Below are 26,336 nucleotides of genomic sequence, written 5' to 3'. Positions count from 1 at the left end.
TGTGTATATATGCATACCACACATGCTCAGTGATTCATTCGTGTCTGGCTCTTTGCGACCCCATGGACTGTAGCCCGTCAGGCTTCTCTGTCCATGTGATTTTCCAGGCAAGAATACTGGAGTGGGTTGTCATTTCCTTCTCTGAGGAATCTTCCCAACTGAGGGACTGAATCTGTGTCTCCTGCCTGGCAGTCAGATTCCTCACCCTGTGTCACCTGGGAAGCTCTGTGTATGTATATGTATACTGTGACTATTATGTTCTTTATTTTCTTCTATTACCTCTTTGATTCACAGTCATAATAGCCTATATTGCAGCTGTCACCCCTTTACTCTCCAATCTACTATCATAAGTGTTTCCTCATGCCAGTAGGCTATAGCTCCTAAATATATTTTTCAATGGCACAAAATTGAATAGAAATATTTTAAACAGAAAATTAGATTTGAAAAAATAGAAAAACCAAAACCATACACACAAAGCCTAAAACACCTTTATATTTCACATATTGCCTAAACAACAAAGTCCACGTTACTTAGTGAGACATACAAAATTCCTTTCAGTCTAACCGCTATCCATCAGTTTTGATTTTTTGTTTTTCCATTAGCCTCTCAATCAGTCCTGAATATTCATTGGAAGGACTGATGCTGAATCTGAAACTTCAATACTTTGGCCACCTGATGCGAAAGAGCTGACTCATTTGAAAAGACCCTGATGCTGGGAGGGATTGAGGGCAGGAGGAGAAGGGGATGACAAAGGATGAGATGGCTGGATGGCATCACTGACTCAATGGACATGGGTTTGGGTGAACTCTGGGAGTTGGTGATGGACAGGGAGGCCTGGGGTGCTGCAGTTCATGGGGTCACAAAGAGTCAGACACGACTGAGCAACTGAACTGTACTGAACATGTCCGTGTCCCAACTACATGAAGCACCCATTTTCTAAATATATGTTATTATAAAAATTATTACTAAGAATCTCAACTTAAAACAAAAAATGGTGCATCTCCAATATTTTCTATACATTCTTTCCTTTGCTTAGAATGCCTTTCACTGCCAGTTACCCCAAGACCTATCCTCTTCATTCTTCATGACCTAGTGGTTGGTCCACACTTCTGCAAAGTCTCCCTCAGCTCCTTCCTTGAGCTCTTCATCCTGTTTCCCTTTCTGTCTGCATTATGATTTCTTATTCACTAACCTAATTTAAGGTGCAGATGAAATGACTCTTCAGGTTCTAGCTGTAACTTCTGTTTACGCTTTATAGTTGGCTCTGTACTGAGACAGAAGCCATTTTTTTTTATTATTATTCCTTAGAGTTTAGGTCCCAGAAGAAAGTGGAATTTTTCATTAAGGTCCATCAGGTGAAGAAGGTGCACATGTAGAGAACACCCACGGACTCCAAACTAAGAAAGGAACCTGTAAGTGAACTGAATAATGGAATTCTGAATCTCTTGATAATGACAATGAAAACAATGGTGTCTAGCACATGATGTTTGCTTAGGAATTGCTGAAATGGTAATTTCCAATATGGAAAATGGGCAGGAATTTGGAGGTAAAGGTTATAAACTCTTTGGAGTCAGAGGGAAATCACACAAACATGATTTGTGTGGCATATGGTTGGCATAGATCCTCAAACACTGAGGACATGTTATGTTATGAGAAATCAGAGGTATTTTGTAAACTTAAATAAATATTTGCTTTGGTTCATAATATTTATTTTCAATAGGTTTTCTTTGTATTTAGGAAGACTGAAAAAAACAGATTTTCTCAGTTAAACCAAGAGGAACAAAAATAAGTTTTTTGTTCATACTTAAGCCAGAGCTGTAACTTAGAATCGCCCAAAGGTGAGATAAAACTTATGGAGACAGAACTGGTATCACAGATTGGTAGCTTTCCTACTCTTATGTTCTATTTCAATCCATAGAGAGTCTGAATTTTATTTTTTTTGGAAATTTAGTAATATATTATACTCTCTCTCTAGTTTCTTAACCGTAGTTCCTCAAAGGTCTGTGTTATATTTGTTGTGATTTAGTAATTATATTTTTCTGGCCCTTTCTACATAGGTTCTCAAAATAATTTATTAAAAATATAAATAAATGTATCAAGGTTTTAACATTTTACATCAGAACTTCTGATATACTTTTCTGTAATAACAATATTCATAAAACCTAATGAGGGAAATGGGACTATGCAAATCTATGTCAGGATATAATAGTAGTACAAATGGATATGTTTTGTTTTTTTCTTAAGTTACTGATTTGATTTCTGTTTTTCCAGATGTTACATGAGTCATCTTTCCTTTTAACTACTGCCAGACAAATTTCTTTTAAAAGTAAAGATCAGCCTCTTTGATTTACTGTTTGTTCATTTGGAAATCAGGGAGTCAATCTTTTGTAGAAGGAATTAAAATGCTCTAGAAGAAACAGATATAGTGGTATCAGTTTGACTATTCACAGTCTATTTAAGTTACTTTTTCTGTTATCTCAAGTGGCGTTTGCCTATTGAGATGGACAAGAAGGTGTCAATTTAGTTAGTGAGGTCCATACTTTAAAAATAAAGGTTGATGTTGATTATTTCATATGTTTTATTCAGGGGATTTTGTGCTATTAAAGAGAATAAATATTATTATTGTTAGTTGATTGTAAACACTTGTCTGCTATTTACACTTCTTCCCACACAACTCCATGAATTGATAATTCTATTTTATTCTTTTAAGAGGGGTGAATTAATCACTTTCATACTTTCCATGAAATACTGTCTACAAATTTCTAGGAATAGAGATTCTTCTAGATAAGTGAGAATGTCAAACTGATTAATTTTGGCTCCAGTTTTATTATAAAAAATATGTTCTAATATTATGGACAGTTCTTAATTTTTGTAGGTGATGGCCCATGTCTGCATATATCAGACTGTTATCTGAGCTGACACATAGATTGAGTTTGGTTGAATCTGTATGTGTCGTTATTGATAGTGCAACATGTGCCAGTTTACTTATTGAAACTGGAAAGGAATACCAAGAAGAGAATTCTAGAGTATCATTTAAAAGTATTTGTCTCTCCTCAATACAGATTTTATATTTCTATGACTACAGTTTCCCAGGGGGCTCAGTGATAACGAATTTGCCTGCAAATGCCAGAGCCACAGGAGATGTGGGTTCAATTCCTGTATCGGGAAGATCCCCTGGAGGAGGAAAAGGTAACCCACTCCAGTATTCTTGCCTGTAAAATTCCACGGACAGAGGAGCCTAGTGGGCCACAGTCCATGGGGTTGCAAACAGTTGGAAGCAACTGAACACACATATACACATTTTCTTACTTGTTATTTATAACTTCAAATGTTTATGACACTTAGCTAATGCACCTTGAGATGTTATTTTCCAGCATCTCTCATATGACTACTGCATGCTCTGAGCCATAAATGTGTATTTCTTGGTGGTAATAGTTAAAGTTACTTATTTTACCAAAATCTCTATTGATTTAGTCTCTCCTACACTATTGATTTTGTTTCCTTGCAGAGGAGTCTGAGGGGAACAACTGTACCAAGTCTTATTCCAGAATTGAATAGTAGTTGCAAGTCCACCTCTATATGCCTCTGTAAGGGGAAATGGGCATCTGAACTTGTAATGTGACTACTTTTCTCACATTCAATTGAATATCCACTTACTAGAGAAGGAGACAAAATAGATTTAGGTGATCAACTGTTTTTGCTGCTTCATTCAAATGTAGAAAATGCTTAACAATATCAATACCAACAAACATTTTTTGTTTGTTTGCTCTCAAATGTTTTTGCTCTAAAATTTCAGTGTTTTGCTTTTGAAATGGCCTGGTTAAAGGTTGTACATTTCACACTCTGGTGCATTTCTGTACAGTTTAAGTAACTAGAAATGCACTTCAAAAATACTGCAGTTAGCTGCTGGCCTAGGCCAAATTAATCTAACCACTTGGCCAGGATCCCTTGTTTTTGCTCCATTGGTCTTTCTTCCATGCAAAAGGTGGAGTTACACTGTGGTGCAATATAGGGTTACAAAAGGAGTGAATGGACTTTGATCTTCTCTGTTAAAATAGCAATTAGAGAAGCTTTGCTGGAGAGTAAAAGTCATTGTTCAAGACAATATGAACTTTATTTCTTAAATTCTTGATTTTGCAGAGCAGACTTCTTAGAAGGGGTTATTTTTCTGAGGTTAACATTATTTTAAAGGAATTATTAATAAATGATTTATTCCATTCTTCTTTTTGAGGTTGTCAAAATATTTTCCCTAGTGGCTCAGACGGTAAAGAATCCTCCTGCAGTGTGGGAGTCCTGAGTTTGATCCCTGCATTGGGAAGATCCCATGGAAGAGAGAGTGTCAACCCATTCCAATATTCTTTCCTGGAGAATTCCATGGACAGAGGAGCCTGGTGGTCTATAGTCCATGGGTTGCAAAGAGTCAGACATGACTGAGCAACTAAGCACAAATATTCTAATAAACACTTATATGTCAACTTTCTTCACTTGATTTTTACAGTCACTTATTTTGTTACTCCTAAGAAAAAGAATCAGTCTATTATTTTCTTAAAAATTGGTATTGACAAATAAATGTGCCTATGTGAATGCAACCAACTTACCAGTGCAACTATAGTTATAGGGATTACACAGTTATGCCAAAATCAGTCATATTCATTGCTTTCTACCCTTACAGAACATGAAAGAGATAGAAGAAACCATAAAACCTATGTAAACAGTGTCAAACTCTATCTAAAATACTTGTTGAATAGTAAAACTATAGTAATGTACTTTCTAGAAATGAATTTGGTTTTAATAGCACAGGGCTCTAGGGATCTCTTGGTTGCCTGATTTAGAATGCTAACCTAAGCAGTGTGGAAATTAAAGATTGAAATGGCTTGGTTATCCATGACATTTTACTGCAGTGTTACTGCTGTGGATATATAATAGATTATTAAAGTATTTGCTTCCCCAGTGGGATTTTCAGTCCTGGTGTTTTGATTGCGATAAGAGCTGTAATACTTTAACTTTCCCTTTGGGTATAATAAAATTCTCCTATGTAAATGAGAATCAATCATGGATTTCATACAAGCTGGACAACCTTAAAACATTGTACAAATAGTTGGCAACTGACATTGACATTTCTTGCTTCCCCTTGTCTACTAATTTTATTTTTCACCTATGATTATGTAGTGCATACTACTTTTGTTTTATTGTGATAGGGCTGCTCCTCTAATATGATAGTTTCTTATCTACCCTGTGGGCAAAACTATTCTCTGAGTATTGATTAAAAATGAACTTTTACTGGTTTATTTCTGTTAAAACAAAATAAGTCAGCTTTCCTGTACAATAGTAGTTAACAGAAAAATGAAGCTTCCCTGGAAGCTGGAATATCAGAACAACTATGCATACATGTGTATACATACACACACACACACACACACACACACTTTCTTTTGAAGCCCTTTCTAACAATCTGTTCAGTTTTAAATCATCCTATGAATAAAAAAAGTCCATGAATCTGCTGAGATTTTTTTTTTTTTTTTTTGCAGTAAGTAAATTGTCACAACTTTTTCTTCATTCCTGGTAGTAATTCACTAATTACTGACATAGGTTCTCATTTTCATTAGCGTGTGCAACATGTCTACCTAGTATCTTGCTTCAAAGAGTTGGACCCAAACATACAGTTTCCTTGGGCAGATTGATAATATGAAGCCTTTCAAAATGATCATCTTTAAATACTTGCTCAGTGCTTATTCAAAGGGGTATGGAATAGGGAATGACTGGATTCATGACCAGTGCTTCACCTATGAGAAGAGAAACAGACAGGGCAAGGTGAAGGGGAAGGTAGAGAGGGAGGTGGAAGGAAAAAGAGGGAGAGAGACTTTAGTTATGGTCTCCTTCCTTCCTTAACTATGCACATATTATGCAGAGATACATGGGAAAGGTAAATGAAATTACAGAAAGCACATATCTTGGGAATAATAGGCATACTAATAAAGAGTTAAACATGTAAGTAATAAGAGGAAAACAGAAAACAAATGTCAGCCATTTAGTTAATCACACAGGTACACACAGGTACACAGGAGTGTCTGTGTATATATCTACAAAAAATAAAATTTACACACAAAAGTCACACACACACATTAGCTGTCTTATTTAAACCTTATGAAGAATGGACCATTCATTCATTCATTTCTTCATTCATCCATTCATACACTCATCCATTCGTGCTTGTTCAGTCACGTCATGACCCAGAGATTGAACCTGCGTCTCTTACGTCTTCTGCATTGGCAAGCGGGTTCCTTACCTCTAGCGCCACTTGGGAAGCCCACTCATCCATTCAGCATCCCTTTATGTACTAGTACTAAGTACTTGATAGTAATAGAGGCATTTTTAATCAATGTTGAGCAACTGCTCTTTTTATAAGTGAAGTTGTTTTTCCTTGGCATAAGAGAGTTACATGGAAATACCACTATGAACTAAATACAAAAGGTTGGAAGATGTCTACTTTCACCAGGCATGGTTAAAATGCACTTTTCCTCTAAAGGATATAATCAATGTGCATCTTTATAAATGGATATTTTTTTCTGCTAATAGGATGTAAATTTTCCCCAAATATAACTCCATAATTAATGACAATGGAATGGTGCTGAATATATAGAATAAAAATCATGTATAAATTCCAGACTATTCTATAGATCTGAATTGGGGTATCTATGCTAGAGTTGGAAAATATAGGAAGCCATATGTTGTAGTGGTTAAGAACATGGAACTGAACTTAGCTTGTCTGGATTGGAACCTGAGTCCTTTATTAATTGATGTGATCTTGGGAAATGAGTTAATGCTTCTGCATCTTCATATATTAATATGTATAATGGGAATGGTTGTAATAAATAGAGCCAAAGGATTATGAAAATTGAACGCAATCATGTAGGTAAGTGGGCTTCTCTGGTGGCTCAGATGATAAACAATCACTGCAGTGCAGGAGATCTGGATTTGATCCCTGGGTCAGGAAGATCCCCTGGAGAAGGAAAAGGCTACCCACTCTAGTACACTTGCATGGAGAATTGCATAGACAGAGGAGCCTGGTGGGCTATGGTCCACGGGGTCACAAAGAATTGGACATGACTGAAGCAACTTAGCACACACACGCATATATATTACAAATAAATATAGCAACTTCAAAAGAACTTTTAGTTTAGCTAATATTTAGTTTACAGATATTCAATGTCAGCATTTTTAAAGATCAAGAAAAAATGACAGCTATGGTAGCACTGACATAGTTTTTTATGTAATGGTAAATAATAAATAGAACGTAATACCCTTGGGAAAATATGATGTAATAGGTAACTCACAGTCAGCAAAAACAAGACAGGGAGCTGACTGTGGCTCAGATCATGAACTCCTTATTGCCAAATTCAGACTTAAATTGAAGAAAGTAGAGAAAACCACTAGACCATTCAAGTATGACCTAAATCAAATCCCTTATGATTATACAGTGGAAGTGACAAATAGATTTAAGGGACTAGACTGATAAACAAAATGCCTGAGGAACTATGGACAGAGGTTTGTGACATTGTACAGGAGACAGGGAGCAAGACCATCCTCAAGAAAAAGAAATGCAAAAAGCAAAATAGTTGCCTGAGGAGGCCTTACAAACAGCTATGAAAAGAAGAGAAGTTAAAAGGAAAGTAGAAAAGGAAAGATATACCCATTTGAATGCAGAGTTCCAAAGTACAGCAAGGAGAGATAAGAAAGCCTTCCTCAGAGATCAATGCAAACAAATAGAGGAAAAAAACAGAATGGGAAAGACTAGAGATTTCTTTAAGAAAATTAGAGATACCAAGGGAACATTTCATGCAAAGATGGGCTCAATAAAGGACAGAAGTGGTATGGACCTAACAGAAGAAGAAGATATTAAGAAGAGGTGGCAAGAATACACAGAGGGACTGTACAAAAAAGATTTTCATAACCCAGATAATCACGATGGTGTGAGCACTCACCTAGAGCCAGACATCCTGGAATGTGAAGTCAAGTGGGCCTTAGGAATCATTACTATGAACAAAGCTAGTGGAGGTGATGGAATTCCAGTTGAGCTATTTCAAATCCTGAAAGATGATGCTGAGAAAGTGCTGCACTCAATATGCCAGGAAATCTGGAAAACTCAGCAGTGACCACAGGACTGGAAAAAGTCAGTTTTCATTCAATTCCAAAGAAAGGCAATGCCAAAGAATGCTCAAACTACTGCACAATTGCACTCATCTCACACACTAGTAAAGTAATGCTCAAAATTTTCCAAGCCAGGCTTCAGCAATACGTGAACTGTGAACTTCCAGATATTCAGGCTGGATTTAGAAAAAGCAGAGGAACCAGAGATCAAATTGCAACATTTGCTGGATCATCAAAAAAGCAAGAGAATTCCAGAAGAACATCTATTTCTGCTTTATTGACTATGCCAAAGCCTTTGACTCTGTGGATCACAATAAACTGTGGAAAATTCTAAGAGATGTGAATACCAGACCACCTGACCTGCCTCTTGAGAAACTTGTATGCAGGTCAGGAAGCAACAGTTAGAAGTGGACATGGAACAACAGACTGGTTCCAAATAGGAAAAGGAGTACATCAAGGCTGTATATTGTCACCCTGCTTATATAACTCATATGCAGAGTACATCATGAGAAATGCTGGGCTGGAGGAAGACAAGTTGGAATCAAGATTGCCAGGAGAAATATCAATAACCTCAGATATGCAGATGACACCACCCTTATGGCAGAGAGTGAAGAGGAACTAAAGAGCCTCTTGATGAAAGTGAAAGAGGAGAGTGAAAATGTTGGCTTAAAGCTCAACATTCAGAAAACTAAGATCATGGCATCTGGTCCCAGCACTTCATGGCAGATAGATGGGGAAACAGTGGAAACAGCGGCTGACTTTATTTTTCTGGGCTCCAAAATCACTGCAGATGGTAACTGCAGCCATAAAATTAAAAGACGCAAAAAATAAATAAATAAATAAATAAAAATAAATAAAAGACGCTTATTCCTTGGAAGGAAAGTTATGACCAACCTAGAGAGCATATTAAAAAGGAGAGACATTACTTTGCCAACAAAGGTCCGTCTAGTCAAGTTTTTCCAGTAGTCATGTATGGATGTGAGAGTTGTACTATAAAGTAAGCTGAGCGCGGAAGAATTTATTCTTTGACCTGTGCTGTTGTAGAAGATTCTTGAGAGTCCCTTGGACTACAAAGAGATCCAATCAGTCCATCCTAAAGGAAATCAGTCCTGAATATTCACTGGACAGACTGACGTTGAAGCTGAAACTCCAATACTGTGGCCGCCTGATGCTAAGAGCTGACTCATTTGAAAAGACCCTGATGCTGGGAAAGATTGAAGGCGGGAAGAGAAGGGGACGACAGAGGATGAGATAGTTGGATGGCATCACCGACTCAATGGACTTGAGTTTGGGTAAACTCCGGGAGTTGGTGATGGACAGGGAGGCCTGGCGTGCTGCAGTCCATGGGGTTGCAAAGAGTCAGACAGGACTGAGCAACTGAACTGAACTGAACTCACCATGGAACTTTCACCTATAAAATTTCCATTTTTACCATAAAAATACCCTAAAAGGAGTATTTGAAGATAGGTATCACAAAGATTGTTTTGTCTTAAAGCAACACTGTAATCAAATGTTCATACTGAGTTCTCTAGAATTATTTCACTAGGTAGGTTTTAACCATAAATGGGTGATTAAGAATGATAGTAATGGACCATGTTTCCAGGGGTGATGAAATGCACCAGTGAAATCCTATGTATTTAAGTTTCAAGTCAAATATTATCTTCACCTTTAAATTTTATCTAGTTAATTTCTATTAAGAATTTGCTATTTCTTAGACCATTTTCATAATTCAGTGGATATGCTTCTATTATAGCATTTACAGCTCTTTCTCAAATGCTTGTCTTCATGATTCCAAAGACAGAAATTAGTTATGCTTCAACAGTTTTTTTTTTATCTCTAGCTTCTCATCGAGCTTTGTAAATCCAGCTTCTGAGATTTCTTCTAACTACTTTAATTTAGGAATCTGCTATTTCTTTCTCTCTACTTCCATGACACTTTGTTCACTTCTCTTTTATAGCATGTATGGCTCTTTTTCATTTACCTATCTTTCAGATTTCAAGGACATAAATTAATCATGTTTAATGGGCTTTGTAGCTCCAGTTTCTAATTTGTGCATGTAGTATGGATGTTTTTGTATAAAGGATCTGGGGATATAAAGCACAATATAAAATACTTTTAGAATGGATGCTTCCTATCTTACATACATACCCAATGTTGGGAAAGATTGAAGGCAAGAGGAGAAGGGGATGACAGAGGTTAAGTTGGTTGGATGGCATCACTGACTGAATGGGCATGAGTTTGAGCAAATTCTGGGAAACAGTGAAGGACAGGGAAGATTGGCATGTGCTGCAGTCCATAGCATCAAGAAGAATCAGACACAACTTAGCAACTGAACAAAAACCTTACATACAAAATGACAATATAAGTATGTGAAATATATGCCTCCAACACAAATATACAAAAAAACGTACAAATGTATGAAGAAATGGTTGTTAAAAATCGTTTCAGTCTCTGGAATCTCTCAGTTAGGCCAAATGTTTTATACAGAAATTGATGATTGGAGAAAAAACTGTCCTAGAGATCTATCAGGGCTTCCCTGATAGCTCAGTTGGTAAAGAATCTGCCTGCAATGCAGGAGACCCCGGTTCAATTCCTGGGATGGGAAGATCCACCGGAGAAGGGATAGACTACCCACTCCAATTTTCTTGGGCTTCCCTGGTGGCTCAGCTAGTAGAGAATCTGCCTGCAATTTATCTGGAGGACTGTTGTTCTGAATCTCACACCCATAGTACAGGAAAGATGGTTGGGGCAACACCACCCTCTAACATCAATGTTTCAAGGGAATTGTTGTAAAGTTATGAAACGTCTTCTCTCTATTGTGTAGAGAATACAGTGGTGACTGGCTAATGACTAAGAGGATTAAAGCACAACTCTGGGATCTGATCTCCATGGAGATCTAGAGGTTAAAAGAAGGGCCAGACTGATTAAATGCTTGAGGGCAGGGGAAGTGAGAGAGTCATGTTGTTTTGGTATTAGCCTGGGATCCTGGAAATTGTTAAGGCATGAGGTAAGTTTATGCTGGGCAAGATATGGCAGTGGAAGAGAGATGAGTGTGGCCATCTCTTGTCCTAGCTAATAGGACCGCCTGGAAGGGATGTGATCCTCAAGAGAAAAAAAGAGAGTTTTGAAAAAAATTGAGAAAAATGTCATACACAGCCTCTACCAAGATTATTAGAACAGAGCAGACAGGAGTTCAACAGAGAACTTTGGAAGGAATAGTTATAATGCACTAAGTTAGAACTGCCCTATCTATCTGTATCTCTCTGCCATTCTCTGGTTTACTTCCCATAGGAGAATATAACTGCAACTGAACTAGCAAACCAGTTAGAGTTGTGCCAGGCAAGAGTAAAAAGCAGGACAATTTAATCTTCATTGTTACTTTAATCTGTCATCCTTCAAGCTGGAGGAGGGGAGAAGATTTAACCTTTCAATTCCTGTCAATTGTACGTCCTAGTCACCTCCTGTGTCATTTGATTTCTCATACTTCCCATGCCTAATTCCTTAATTCAGCCTTCTATCACCTTTCACAACTGGTCTCCCTACTTTCAAGTTTCTTCACACCACTTCCACTTACTACCTAAGCAGAGTGAATTAACCACATGATATCCTGTTCAAAACTGAATCATTTGATAACTTTGTTTAAAATCATAAAGAAGACTATTATTACCCTCAACATGGATAATAACCACATGACTTACAAATTCTTTAAAGACTTGTCCTTGTTTGCCTATGCATAGTCTTTTCTCACCACTCAACTCTTACCTTCTCTTGCCATATTGTCTTTTATCTCTGGGTATCCACCAGTGCTGTCATGTAAACTGAAATGTGGTATCCATAGCCTGTTTGTTAATCTGGATAATTGTATAATTCTTCAGGATTTTACTTCTATCTCATATCCCCTGTGAAGCTCTTTCTTGTCTCCTATAACTGAAACATGCCCACTCACCGCTTAGACTCACATTTCAAAAACACCATTTCATTGCACTATTAAACCTTCTGCCTGTCCCCAACTTGTGGAGTGTAAACCCTAAGGAAGCACAGAATGTCTTAACACATATTCCTCACACTACATGTGATGTGTATTTAATCCACAACACGGAATTGAATGTTTTGGGATACTGAAATTAAAAAGACCAAAAAAAGTGTGCTCAAAAGAATGGCCTTTAGTCATGATCTGGGGCCTGCTTTAGCACTATGAAAAGTTTACATTTACTGAATATTTACTAAATGCTAGACTCCATGCTATAAAAAGTTTATAGCTATCACTTTTAACTCCATATGAATCTAAAAGATAAGTACTAACACTGTCCATAATTTGCAAATGAGAAACATTCTTGTATAGGCTAAATAACCAAAAAAAATTATTTTCTCAGAATTAAAACTCACACAATATGAGTCTATGTTACCTAGTCTCCCATGGAGAAAATTCAGTTGGCTTTCCTTCTAAGTTAAAGTATATTTTGAATGTTTTCCAGTGTCTGAGACCTTAGTTAAATGGCACTAATTCCAAGCTGATTTGGGTTCTACAAAGATTAATTCTTGGTGTTCCTTACTATATCCAACATCATTTCCCATTTTAGTTGCAATTTTTCAGAAACTCTCAAAACACCAGACACTTTTGACTTTTGACTACACACTTATGTACCTTCTTATGAGACAACAACAAAGTTAATTAATACAATCTTAATACACAATGTTTATTTCCTAAGAAACCTAACCTAAGCTACATGTATGCAGTTCTGGGTTATACAACTCAGGAGCCTTCTAATTCCTATAGTTATTTCTTTTTTTTTTTTTTTTAATTTTTATTATTATTATTTTTTTTTCCAGTGGGTTTTGTCATACATTGATATGAATCAGCCATGGATTTACATGTATTCCCAATCCTATAGTTATTTCATAGTTATTAACGCCGATTCATGGAAACAGTGAGGGACTTTATTTTCTTGAGCTCCAAAATCACTGCAGACGGTGACCACAGCTGTGAAATTAAAAGATGCTTGCTTCTTGGAAGAAAAGCTATGACCAACATAGACAGGCTATTAAGAAGCAGAGACATTACTTTGTCAACAAAGGTCCATCTAGTCAAAGCTATGGTTTTTCCAGTAGTCATGTATGGATGTGAAAGTTGGACTGTAAAGAAAGCTGAACACCGAAGAATTTGTGCTTTTGAACTGTGGTATGGGAGAAGACTCTTGAGAGTCCCTTGGACTGCAAGAAGATTCAACCAGTCCATCCTGAAGAAAATCAGTCTTGAATATTCAATAGAGGGATTGATGTTGAAGCTGAAACTCCAATACTTTGGCCACCTGATGGGAAGAACTGACTCATTGGAAAAGACCCTGATGCTGGGAAAAACTGAAGGCAGGAGGAGAAGGGGATGACAGAGGATGAGATGGTTGGAATGCACCATAGACTCTATGGGTTTGAGTTTCAGCAAGCTCTGACAGTTGGTGCTGGATAGGAAAGCCTGGCATGCTGCAGTCCATGGGGTTGCAAAGAGTTGGACATGAATGAGCAATTTAACTAACTATTCATAACTATTTTATGAACTACACATAGTTTCTAATAAAATTTGGGTTTTCCTACATAAACTTGCAAGATTAATAAATTATAGCCTCTTTTTTTTCCCCCCACAAGGAGTAGTGTTGAAGACCAATTTCACCCCATGCTGTTACCTTCTAGCCATTAAGGTTCAGCAGCTATCTCTAAAAGCAAGATGATGCTGTCACAGAAATTAGGAAGACTGACATTTTTGAGATAACTGAGGATGGCTACTGCTTTGAGTAATGCTTAAAATTCTCCAAGCCAGGCTTCTGCAATACGTGAACCATGAACTTCCAGATGTTCAAGCTGGTTTTAGAAAAGGCAGAGGAACCAGAGATCAAATTGCCAACATTCGCTGGATCATCAAAAAAGCAAGAGAGTTCCAGAAGAACATCTACTTCTGCTTTATTGACTATGCCAAAGCCTTTGACTGTGTGGATCACAATAAACTGTGGAAAATACTGAAAGAGATGGGAATACGAGATCATCTGACCTGCCTCTTGAAAACCTGTATGCAGGTCAGGAAGCAACAGCTAGAACTGGACATGGAATAACAGACTGGTTCCAAATAAGAAAAGGAGTACATCAAGACTGTATATTGTCACCCTGCTTATTTAACTTCTATGCAGAGTACATCATGAGAAATACTGGGCTGGAGGGAGCACAGGCTGGAATCAAGATTGCTGGGAGAACTATCAATAACCTCAGATATGCAGATAACATCACCCTTTTGGCAGAAAGTGAAGAAGAACTAAAGAGCCTTTTGATGAAAGTGAAAGAGGAGAGTGAAAATGTTGGCTTAAAGCTCAGCATTCAGTAAACTAAGATCATAGCATCCAGTCCCATCACTTCATGGCAAATAGATGGGGAAACAGTGGAAACAGTGGCTGACTTTATTTTTCTGGGCTCCAAAATCACTGCAGATGATGACTGCAGCCATGAAATTAAAAGACGCTTACTCCTTGGAAGGAACGTTATGACCAACCTAGATAGCATATTAAAAAGCAGAGACATTACTTTGCCAACAAAGGTCCATCTAGTCAAGGCTATGATTTTTCCAGTGGTCATGTATGGATGTGAGAGTTGGATTATAAAGAAAGCTGAGCACCAAAGAATTGATGCTTTTGAACTGTGGTGTTGGAGAAGACACTTGAGATTCCCTTGGACTGCAAGGAGATCCAACCAATCCATCCTAAAGGAGATCAGTCCTGAGTGTTCATTTGGAAGGACTGATGTTGAAGCTGAAACTCCAATACTTTGGCCACCTGATGTGAAGAGCTGACTCATTTGAAAAAACTCTGATGCTGAGAAAGATTGAGGGCAGGAGGACAAGGAGTCGGCAGAGGATGAGATGGTCGGATAGCATCACCAATCAAAGGACATGGGTTTGGGTGGACTCTGGGAGTTGGTGATGGACAGGGAGGCCTGGCATGCTGTGGTTCATGGGGTTGCAAAGAGCTGGACACGACTGAGCAACTGAACTGACTGACTGACTGACTGCTTTGAGAATTGAAAATTCTTGTTGGGGGCATGCCTGGGAGATGGGGTAAGAAGTGCTTCCATTTGTCTGGTAGCTTGTATGTTAGAGGGTTACTGTGTCAGATAGAAAATGCTCAGGAGTCTGCTGGGACAATTCCCAAGCCTATGTTGCCTTAGTGCTCAGAGGCACTGTCCTCTAGAAGCCTGTACCCCTGCATCCCTGAGGCTCATGGCTTGTCCCAGGCAGGTCCCTCTATCTGAGACCTCTCCTATCCTCCTTCATCTGCCTCATTCTCAGCCATCTGGCCAGGGACAGATCCTATTTTGATACTACCTACCTGTCATTTCAAGACACTTATATTCATTCTACAGCATTGAGGTAAAACTTGCTCCACAAATTCAATTTGTATATTTGGCAGATTAAACTTAATATTAGTGAAAGTGCAAGTCGCTCAGTTATGTCTGACTCTTTGCAACTCCATGACTATACAGTCCATGGAATTCTCCAGGCCAGAATACTGGAGTGGGTAGTCTTTCCCTTCCCCAGGTGATCTTCCCAACCCAGGGATCGATCCCAGGTCTCCCGCATTGCAGGTGGATTCTTTACCAGCTGAGCCAAGAGGGAAGCCCAAGAATACTGGAGTGGGTAGCCTATCCCTTCTCCAGCAGATCTTCCCAACCCAGTAATTGAACCGGGGTCTCCTGCATTGCAGGCAGATTCTTTACCCATCGAGCTATCAGGGAAGCCATATACTTGGCAGATTAAACTTAATATAATCATTTAAAAAATTACAGACACAATTACTGTTATTTCTTATTTCCAGAAATGTATAATTCTTCACAGTCATGCCTTACTTTGACATCACCTATAGTAATACACCCTGATCTCAGTGCATGAAGGTGAAATAAAAAATGTTGCACTATGAAAATGCTTTATTGGTAGTGCCTTGTGATGTTAAGACAGGAAACAGTGCAAGTGCAGACATAGTGAGACATGGCTATCAGATACAGGTTGTAAGTGAATAAAGAGTTCACACAGCTTCCATGCTTTCTCTTATAAAAGACGTCTGTAAGTCACAAAGAGTCGGACACGGCTTAGTGACTAAACACGATAACTGCCACCAAGCCAAACTCCACCTCTTCCTCCTCCTCAAATTTGCTGTCCTTACTAGCCATAGCATCTGGGGACTGCTGGTTTGGGCAGATAGTTGTTCACGATGCTCTTGGCTACAGTGAACTCCACCTTGTCCATGCCCTCACCCACGTGCCAGTGCAGGAAGGGTTTATTCCAAAACATGACTGTGAACTCCTCCGAGACGCTTCTGATAAAGCCTCAAAGATCAACTGGGTTCTGGTTATAACTCTAAGTAACTGAATTCTTTGACATGCTATATAAAGTGTGTTAGAATTTTGGCTAATTATGTTTTTAAGACATGTACACAAAATTAATGAACATATTTTCAGAGTAATTTATATTGTTAGTGAGTCTTTCTAGAAATAATTGATCATTGTGTTGATTATCTGTTTAGACCATATCCAGCATTCAATAATAAAGTTATAGCATTAGCAGTGAGAAGAAATGGCTTAGCCTCTATAGCTTTGAAATATCTGTTTAGCTTATCTCATATCAAATTATCTCATAATCTGGTTCAAATAGTATGATTATAGAAACCTACAAGATTAAGGATCAAAGTACATTTCTATTTGTTAACCAGAGACAAATAAACTGCCAGATATTTCTCCAGCAAAGATGGGTTTATTTTGGCAGAAAATTGCAATTTGGAATCCACAACCTTTGAAAGTCAAATGCAAGTTCCCCTATATACAAGGGAAAGAGAGCCGTTTTACAGACAGGTAAAGGAAGTTGGGATCCCCTGGAGTAGGAAATGGCAACCCACTCCAGTATTCTTGCCTGGAAAATTCCATGGACAGAGAAGCTTGGTGGGCTACAGTCTTTGGGGTCGCAAAGAGTTGGATATGACTGAGCACAAACACATGCAAAGAAAGCTGGGAGGGCTACAACAAACAGAGTCATGGCTTAGACCTTGCCAGGAAAGAAGAGTCTCTTATTCTTGTTGGGCTCTGATATCATCTCTGGACATGAAAACTTCCGTTTCTGACCTCCCAACTCTGTTTAATTTAGGTTTCTGATTATTAATAATTTATATTTTATATATTATTCAGTATATTATTTTTCTTTCAATGTAATTAAAACCAATACTGATCCTTGTAGTAAAAAGCATGAGCTGTTATTATCTCTAACTGGATGCCAATATTGAATTTGTTTTATTCGACAGTGAATATTCAGATAATCATTACCACTTCTGATGAATAAAATAGTGTAATGACTTTACTGAATGATGCCTCTATCATGCTGAAATAATAACAACGATTAGTTTTGAAATAGCCATGACTGAAAGGCATCTGGCCTTTATAATGAATATTGGCCTGAGAAACCTGATTTTACAGTTTGTGAAGGTAGAATATGATGGACAGAAGACCTATAATTTTAGATGACTACCCCTTGAAAAACTGGGATTGTAAGTACTTTTCCATCCAGGCACTCCTTGGGTTAATTGGGTTACACACATAGGTAAGAATTCAAGATTATTACATGAAGTGGATGTTAAAATCTTCTGGTTATAGAAAATCTTTAAAGTTTGAAATCATGGCATATAAAAGATGACTTACTCCATCCAATCAGAAAGGTGTCTGAACATTTCAAAATTTAGTGTAGTTGTCATAGTACCAGTTCAGTTCAGTCGCTCAGTCATGCCCGATCTTTGTGACCCCAGGGACTGCAGCACGCCAGGCTTCCCTGTCCATCACCAACTCCCAGAGCTTGCTCAAACTCAAGTGTGTTGAGTCAGTGATGTCATCCAACCATCTCTTCCTCTGTCATCCCCTTCTCCTGCCTTCAATATTTCCCAGCATCAGGGTCTTTTCCAGTGAGTGGGTTCTTTGCATCAGGTGGCCAAAATATTGGACCTTCAGCATCAGTCCTTCCAGTGAACACTCAGGACTGATCTCCTTTAGGATTGACTGGTTTGATCTCCTTGTAGTCCAAGGGATATATCATATATGTCACAGTGTAAAACATAAGAAAACTGAGAGTGGCAGATATTAACTGGGATCTGGGATTTGACCATTTTACCAGATATGTTACATTTCCAAATTTTCGCTTTATCCCCAACATGATACGTGAGATGAGTATGTTCCACAAGGATTGATTTTTCTTGACATTTTGAGGAGTAACATGGTTAAAGCACACTATATATTTAATCTGATTTTGAGTAAGTTTTAAAAATTCCATGTTCCTTCACAAAATTGGAAAATAATTTCTTGTAGTTTATATTAGTTTGCTCTATTCTTTTGTTCACAATTCTGTTTATAAAACCTTGAGCAGTAGAAGCAAATCTTATTTTACCCAATATAAACCTATTTCATTTTATCTACTGATGAAGTACTATGAAGGGAAACTTTTTCTAAGAAAACTGAATACACTTTTAGTAGATCTCAAATAGCACTCAAACAGTTCATGCCTGGGATTTTTCCGGTAATAAACTGGCAATAACTCAGAGTCTGTTTGACCAGCTGCTCAGAGGTATCATCTGGTGTTTGTATCTTATTACCGTCTTCTAAGTTTAATACTGGTCTTCAGGTTGTCAAATTTAGAATATCAACGTCATTCATTCATCTAAAGGCACTGAATTCATACTTAATTTAACTAACTTATAAAGAGAAAAAGCAATGTATTAATTTGTAGTTTATTTATGAAAAGAGATAGCTATTTCTAATTCTTCCCAGTGGATAGGTTATGAAGGAATCTAAACTACAAGATATGTGAACATAATTTTTAGCAAAAAAAAATATGATTATTTATGAGGACAACATGAACTGTCTTTTTTGAAACTAGGGAGATATTGATTTAGAAAACTGGCATCTTCCTATACTAATGGGAATACTTTAGTATACTAATATACCATCAGTCATAGCCATGCTGCAAATTATTTAATTTCATCTATTTTTAAATATTTAACATTGCTATCTTTAGTGGAAATTTTGAGAACCCCATAGTCCTTTGAGAAATCACAATGGTAATATGCCCCTGTCCATAGGTTTGTCTATAATTACCCAATATCATCCTTCTTATGCTCATTCTTATTGAATTAAGCTTCATCAAGCAACATTTAGTAATAAATTAAATTTTAGAATTGTATTCTATTTGGTCATTGTTAGTTCCCTCACAAATTGTTTTATGTTTAATTTTATAAACAATGTTATGATGTTATGATAAGCAATCTTGATCATATATCTGTTGGACTTGTGCAAATTTCTCCTTAGGGCACATTTTGACAAAACAAATTGATGAGATAAGGAATATAAATATAACTTGAAAGGTTATTTGTTAAATCACTCTCAAAATAAGCTTTTCTTTTTCATTCCAACCGCAGACCATACCAGAGGCCTTTTGTTTCATATCATATATTCTTACTAGCTATTATTTTTGAACTCAGATAGGCAGAAAGTGACACAAAATGGATTTTAAGCATATTTCACTGAAAGATAAGTTATTATTATACAAGGCAAATACATCTTCCTCTTTCCCTTCCTTTTCACTTTCTTTTCTTTTTCTTCATTATCATATTCCTTCTTAAATTATATATATCTCAGTGTATTACTTAATAACAGTAATTCATGATATTTGATTCAGATTTTACAATTTTAATCATAAAAGCTATTTATCTAAAAATAAGATAAATTTACAGTAATAGAGATGTGTTCATAAAATTTTTCTTTGGCTTATCATACTAAGTACAATATTAGTTAAAAGGAACAATAAGAATTGGAAAAGCAAAAATAATGCAGATCTTTTATCAGATAATTATTCAATCTTTCAGGGTATGAATACCAGGTCAGTTTACCTACAACATCACATGATACGCTACCTTTATTTACAAAATTCCTATTTTCCTCAGGGATTCTCTGAAATAGGGAAAGGGATATTTACACATAATGTGTTGGAATTGTCTATGTCTTCTTTATGTTTATTTGAGATGTATGTCTCTGAAAACATCAATGGAGTAAGAATATATACAGAGCCCTATTATGTTGTTATTATGACGACTACTTTGTGCAGGTTTAAATTTTGGTAAAAACAAGTAAATAAATAATTACTTAAAAATCATGAGAAATGAAGTTGAGTATTAAAATTATACTAAAAAAAAATAAAATTATACTCAAGTCTAAAGAGGCATAACTAGGCTCTAACATTTTAAATAACCTCTGGTCAGATTATATAACAAATCAAAGTGGACAGTTAGGTGCTATCATAAAGTTAATTTATTCAGTACTTTAATTCAAGGGAAAATGTTTATAAATATACTATTTCAATAATTACTCAGATTTTATTATTTACTTGCCAGATAAATACACTCTTGGCACTTGGCAGAACCAATAGTAGAAAATATAATATGCATGCAAAATGGGGTTTCAGAGTTTTTTCTTCTCCAAAGCCAAGATAGCATATAAGAAGCATATAACACCTCTGTATTGCTTATTGGAGTGTGAGAAGTAACACATTAGTGCTTTTTCTAACTCGGAATGTGCGCCAACCATTGAGTCATGTGCCTAAGCAATCATTCTGGTTTAAATCTGCACTCATCTCAACAATTGGCTAGTCATTAGTGAGACTGCTCATCCCCTAGATGGAAAGGACGTCTGAGTCCAATTCCTCTCAGTAAACAGGTTTGCATTAACAAGCCAATTCCAGGAAACTTTACAAAAGGTTTAATGTTGCATGAACGTGCTCATTTAAAGATACATTAAAATAAACTTTCTTTTTCCTTCAACAGAAATAATTTGTTTAATGTTATATTTGCCTTTTCAGTTCAGTTCAGTTCAGTCGCTCAGTCGTGTCTGACTCGTTGTGACCCCATGATGTTAGTAAATCTTGCAGAAAAGTAGATCTGCTGAAAATTCTATAGAACTATTTATTTTGTTCTGGCTCTCAGAGATGGGAAATCTTTACACAAAGAACAAGATCTTGAGGAAAATGATTCTAAATTTGGACATCTATTTCATATATCAATTAATTATTTCAACATTTTCTGCCTTTAATTAATGTTATGGGAGTATGATTAATTTTTCTTTATTGGCCTGGTGATGCTTTCATATGTGCATGTGTGCTTTGCTGCTCAGTCATGTTTGACTCTTTGAAACCCCATGGACTATAGCTCGCCAGGCTCCTCTGATCATGGGATTCTCCAGGCAAGAATATTGAAGTGGGTAGCCATTCCCTTCTCCAAGGGATCTTCCCAAGCCAGGGATTGAACCCAGGTCTCCTGCATTGAGGCAGATTATTTATCATTTGAGCCACCAGAGAAGCCCCTTCATAGTGTATACATACGTCATTACTGTATCACGTTGGACATTTTAAATAAGTATACTTGATTGGATGGCCTAATGAAGATGTAAAATATGCACACTGATATTTGTTCTGCTTTGTTTTTAAGTGGCAAAACCCATTTTTTTCAAAAATCCTATGGAAACTTTATTGTTTAAACAGATACTTACAAAAAATTTATGGACTGAAGCAGGGATGCTGGTGTAATGTTTTTCTTTCCTTTTGTTTATATTTCCTGGGACTGCCCTAACAAAGCCAGGGTCCTTTTGACCCAGTGAAGAATTCTGATATGTTACTATGTTTGTGAAGGACATAAAGCACCATCATTTTTGTAGAAATATCTGCAATAATATATACTTAATAGTAAAAGTTTTGATACATAAAGGCCTAAACTTCAACTCTGGCTAAATCGTTACTTTGAAAAGCCATCTTTTTATAGTCCCTAATGTATGACCTCCATAATTCTCAAAATTTTATATGAATACTCTGCAAACTCCATAAGAACTCTGTAAAACAGGAGTTTTACACGCAGATGAGAACCCAAAGGTTCTGAGAGGTTATGTAATTTGCTCAGTCATATAGATAGTAAATGTTAAAGCCAGGATTCAATCCCTAATTATCTCCTCCAAATGTTATTGTCCTATGACTTGCATACATGATATTCTAACTTTTTAAGACACCTAGATGTCAACTTAAAGAACGAGTTAAAAGAAAGTTTAAAAATAACTGTCATTAAATCTCTTAAAAAATAAAATGGAGAGGAACAAAATGTCTGTTTAATATCAAACTTGTTATGATGAACTATCTTGGGTTCACTCCACTCAATCTACCAGTTGTCAAAAAAAATCTAAGATCCTGCAGATGGATACAAAAACTAATGTAAGTGTATGAGTTAGATGCCCCTTGATTGAATTTTGTTAGTTTATTTACTTTTTTATTTGCTTGCCTGTTGTTTGTGTAGTCTTCAGTAGAGTTAATTTCCTGAAACAGGGATATTAGACTTGAAATTTTCCATTTCTTTTTCTCTTCTCAGTTTTTTTCTTTTTCCTTATCCTCTAGATGATCATTTCTCCCACCACTGCTACTGCTAAACTAAACTTGATTAGAGACAACTGTTTCAGGTGATGACAACAGAGCAATGGCTATGAAAGTTTTTTGAAAAATTAAGTTGAATCTATGCTTCCTTATTAACTGATTAAGTGGACTCACAAGATAAAAATATTTTCAAGTATACTATCAAGGGTGAAACAGATCACCAGCCCATGTTGGATGCATGAGACCAGTGCTCAGGGCTGGTGCACTGGGAAGACACAGAGGGATGGGATGGGGAGGGAAGTGGGAGGGGGAATCGGGATGGGGAACACATGTAAATCCATGGCTGATTCATGTCAATATATGGCAAAAACCACTACAATATTGTAAAGTAATCAGCCTCCAACTAATAAAAATAAATGAAAAAAAAAAGAAAGAAAAAAAGAATCCATCTTGCAATTCGAGGGACACAGGTTCGATCCCTGAATCAGGAAGATCCCACATGCTTTGGAGTAACTAAGTTCATGCACCACAGCTGCTGAGCCCATGTCCTAGAGCTGGCACTGCATAAGAAGAGAACCATCACAATGAGAAGCCCACACACTGCAAGGAAGAGTGGCCCCTTGCAACTAGAGAAAGCCCTCATGCTTCTCAGTGAAGACCCCAGTGAAGCCAATAAATAATCTAAAAAGAGAGAGAGAAAAGATAACAAAAGTAGAAGCAGAAGACAAGAATTAGAGACGCTGTAACTTCTAGGTTTATGCTGATGGAGCTGGTGTACTCATTACTGCCATCAGGTCCTTTGGTTGGGAAAAGCCTCCCATTTTTGACTGTCAAGCTTCCAGACATCCCTCTTTTTGGAGGGAACCCCCATCGTGTGGGTCTTGCTTCGAGGCAGCTCACTTGTGTTAGAAAGGTAGAGGCACCCATATTCCTGCTCCCTGGTAGCCCAGGTGCAGGCATGTGGCCAAGTTATGACCACCTGGGTAATGTGCTGGGGTGAACAGTGTCCCCCTAAACTCACGTCCACCGTGAACCTGTAAGTGTGACCTTATTGGAAATACAGCAGACACTAACACAGACACCCCTGCTTAGGACCTTGAACCCTGAAGGTGAGACAGAGCCCAGTGTCAGAGGACTGCTTGCCCCAGGTAAAATGATGCAAACTTTGGGGACTTCCCTGGTGGTCCAGTGGCTAAGACTTCACCTTCTTATGCAGGGCGTGGGGGTTCGATCCCTGCTTGGGGAGCTAAGATCCCACACGCCTCATGGCCAGAAAACCAAAATATAAAACAGAAGTAATATTGTAACAAATTCAATAAAGACTTTAAAAATGGAAAAATAAAATAAAATGTTCAGTGGTCTCACCCTGCCACCACTCACCTCCTCTCCATGGCAGAGTTTGAGGGAATATTTGCTTTCTTCTTTTACCTTTTACCTATCAGATTTAAAAATTTTTCTACAGTGAGCATGTATCACATTTGTAAACAGAAGAAATAAAGTAATTATTAATAAAAATAAAAAAATCTTCAGATTTTCAATAACTCAGAAAGTTTATTAGCTTCCAGTATTCCTGGAAGAATATACTGAGTTTACCTCATAGTGTTTGTTCAAAACTTAAATTCACTTAATGCAAAAATGTGCAACATATAGATATTCTCTAATGTCTCCTCTTAGTGCTTATCCTTAATCATATTTCAGTCTATATTTTCTCTAGCACATTAAATAGAGTTAAATATCACATAAAAATCCTATTTACACACAAGTATATGTACTCTCTCTCTCACATACACAGTTGGCTCTCTGACAGATATGTGTCAGTACTAATTCTTTGTAGGTTTTAAGTTGTTATCACACACTGGATCTTTGGTATTGATTAATTCACTGGGGCAAATGTATTTCTGAAGTAGAAAAATGGAACTATTCAAACTAAGTTCATATGTATTTTACCCAAAGCTAAAGATCATTCTTCATTCCTTTTTCCACCCTGACCAACTCAATATAGAAATACAGTCTTTAAACAAAGATATGAAGCAATATAAATAACCAAGAGGAATTTCTACTGAGTACAAGCTGGCATCTCAAAATATTGATCTCAAAAAGTAAATGGAAAAATACATTGATCTAGGAAGAAAGAAAAGCAGGTGAGAGGCAGAGAGTGGACATGGTGTTAGTCCTCACACAGAGTAGGGCACATCTTGCAGAGAGAATCGAAGGAAGACTGAAAAGGTGAAAGTGTGGAGCTTTTAAAGTGAAACATGCATCCAGGTTGGATGCATGAGACAAGTGCTCAGGGCTGGTGCACTGGGAAGACCCAGAGGGATGGGATGGAGAGGGAGGCGGGAGGGGGGATCGGGATGGGGAACACATGTAAATCCATGGCTCATTCATGTCAATGTATGGCAAAAACCACCACAATATTGTAAAGTAATTAGCCTCCAACTAATAAAAATAATTGGGAAAAAAAAAAATAAAGTGAAACTAGGAATTTTGATTCAAATAATCTCTCTTTAAAAGTGCAAGTTAAAGCTAAGAACAGAGAATAGTTTTGAGGAAAGTCCTAAAAGAGGGAAAAACGGTAGTTCTAGTTTGTGTCTGAACAGAGAGGACTTGAGAGAGTCACCCAGTTTCACCAGGTTAATTTTCTTATACATTCATTAAGAACTTAGTCCATTCTAGTGATTGCCATGTGCTACCACCCATATAAGTGGGTGAATCCAACCTACAGAGTTTATCTAAAGTAAAATCCACTGGACCAAAAAACTTACAAATTTGTTGTCAATTCTAAAGCATCAGTGTGTTTCCCAGGATAAGCTCTATTGGTGGTTTAGTCGCTAAATTGTGTCCGACTCTCGTGACCAGGCTCCTCTGTCCATGGGATTCTCCCGGTAAGAATACTGGAGTTGGTTGCCATTTCCTTCTCCAGAGGATCTTCCTGACCCAGGAACTGAACCCTTGTCTCCCGCATTGCAAGCAGATTGTTTATCAAATGAACTACAACGGAAGCTGATTGGAACATTAAGCTCTATTGGAACATTACTAAATCAAGGACTAGCTCAACCAACCTTGATAACAATAGCATATAAGTTGTCAACCTAAAAAAAAAAAAAAAAAAAAAGACTGAAAGTATATTGTGGCTGTCATTCTGGATACATTAACTTAATGAGCAGCACCATTATCCACCCAATGGCCACGTCCACAAACCTTGCAATCTGCTCTAATCCCTTTCATTTCCATTTCCTCTTTACCAATATCACTAAACACTTATAAGCAGTGTCCAAGTCATAATGATTCTATCCATTTACACTCATCTCTGCCCTTCTCACAATCCAAAAAGCTAATGTTTGATTCTCCCTGCTTCCAGCTTCACAATCTACCTCATTCTCTGAATCACTGAGAGAGTGAGAGCTTTCTAAAAGTCAAATTGCACCTTGTAATCGCTAGCATGAAACCCCCCAGTATTCCCCACATTTAGAGCCACATTTTCCAATAAGGTGATGACAAATTCTGTATGACTAGTGACTAATCTAAATGCAGATAGTTCAAAATAATATGATCAGTAAGTATACTGTACATCTTATCTAAAACACTTGGTAGGAATAAAACTAAAATATTCCATTAATATTTTATATTCAATTATTAATTAATTTGCTAATGTTTTGGATAATTAGGTTAAATAAACATATTAAAATACTTTTCAATGTTCTTTTTTTACTTTTAAGTG

The sequence above is a fragment of the Dama dama genome, chromosome 18 (genome assembly GCF_033118175.1).
Source record: "Dama dama isolate Ldn47 chromosome 18, ASM3311817v1, whole genome shotgun sequence".
Lineage (NCBI taxonomy): Eukaryota > Metazoa > Chordata > Mammalia > Artiodactyla > Cervidae > Dama > Dama dama.
This window is presented reverse-complemented; position numbering follows the sequence as displayed.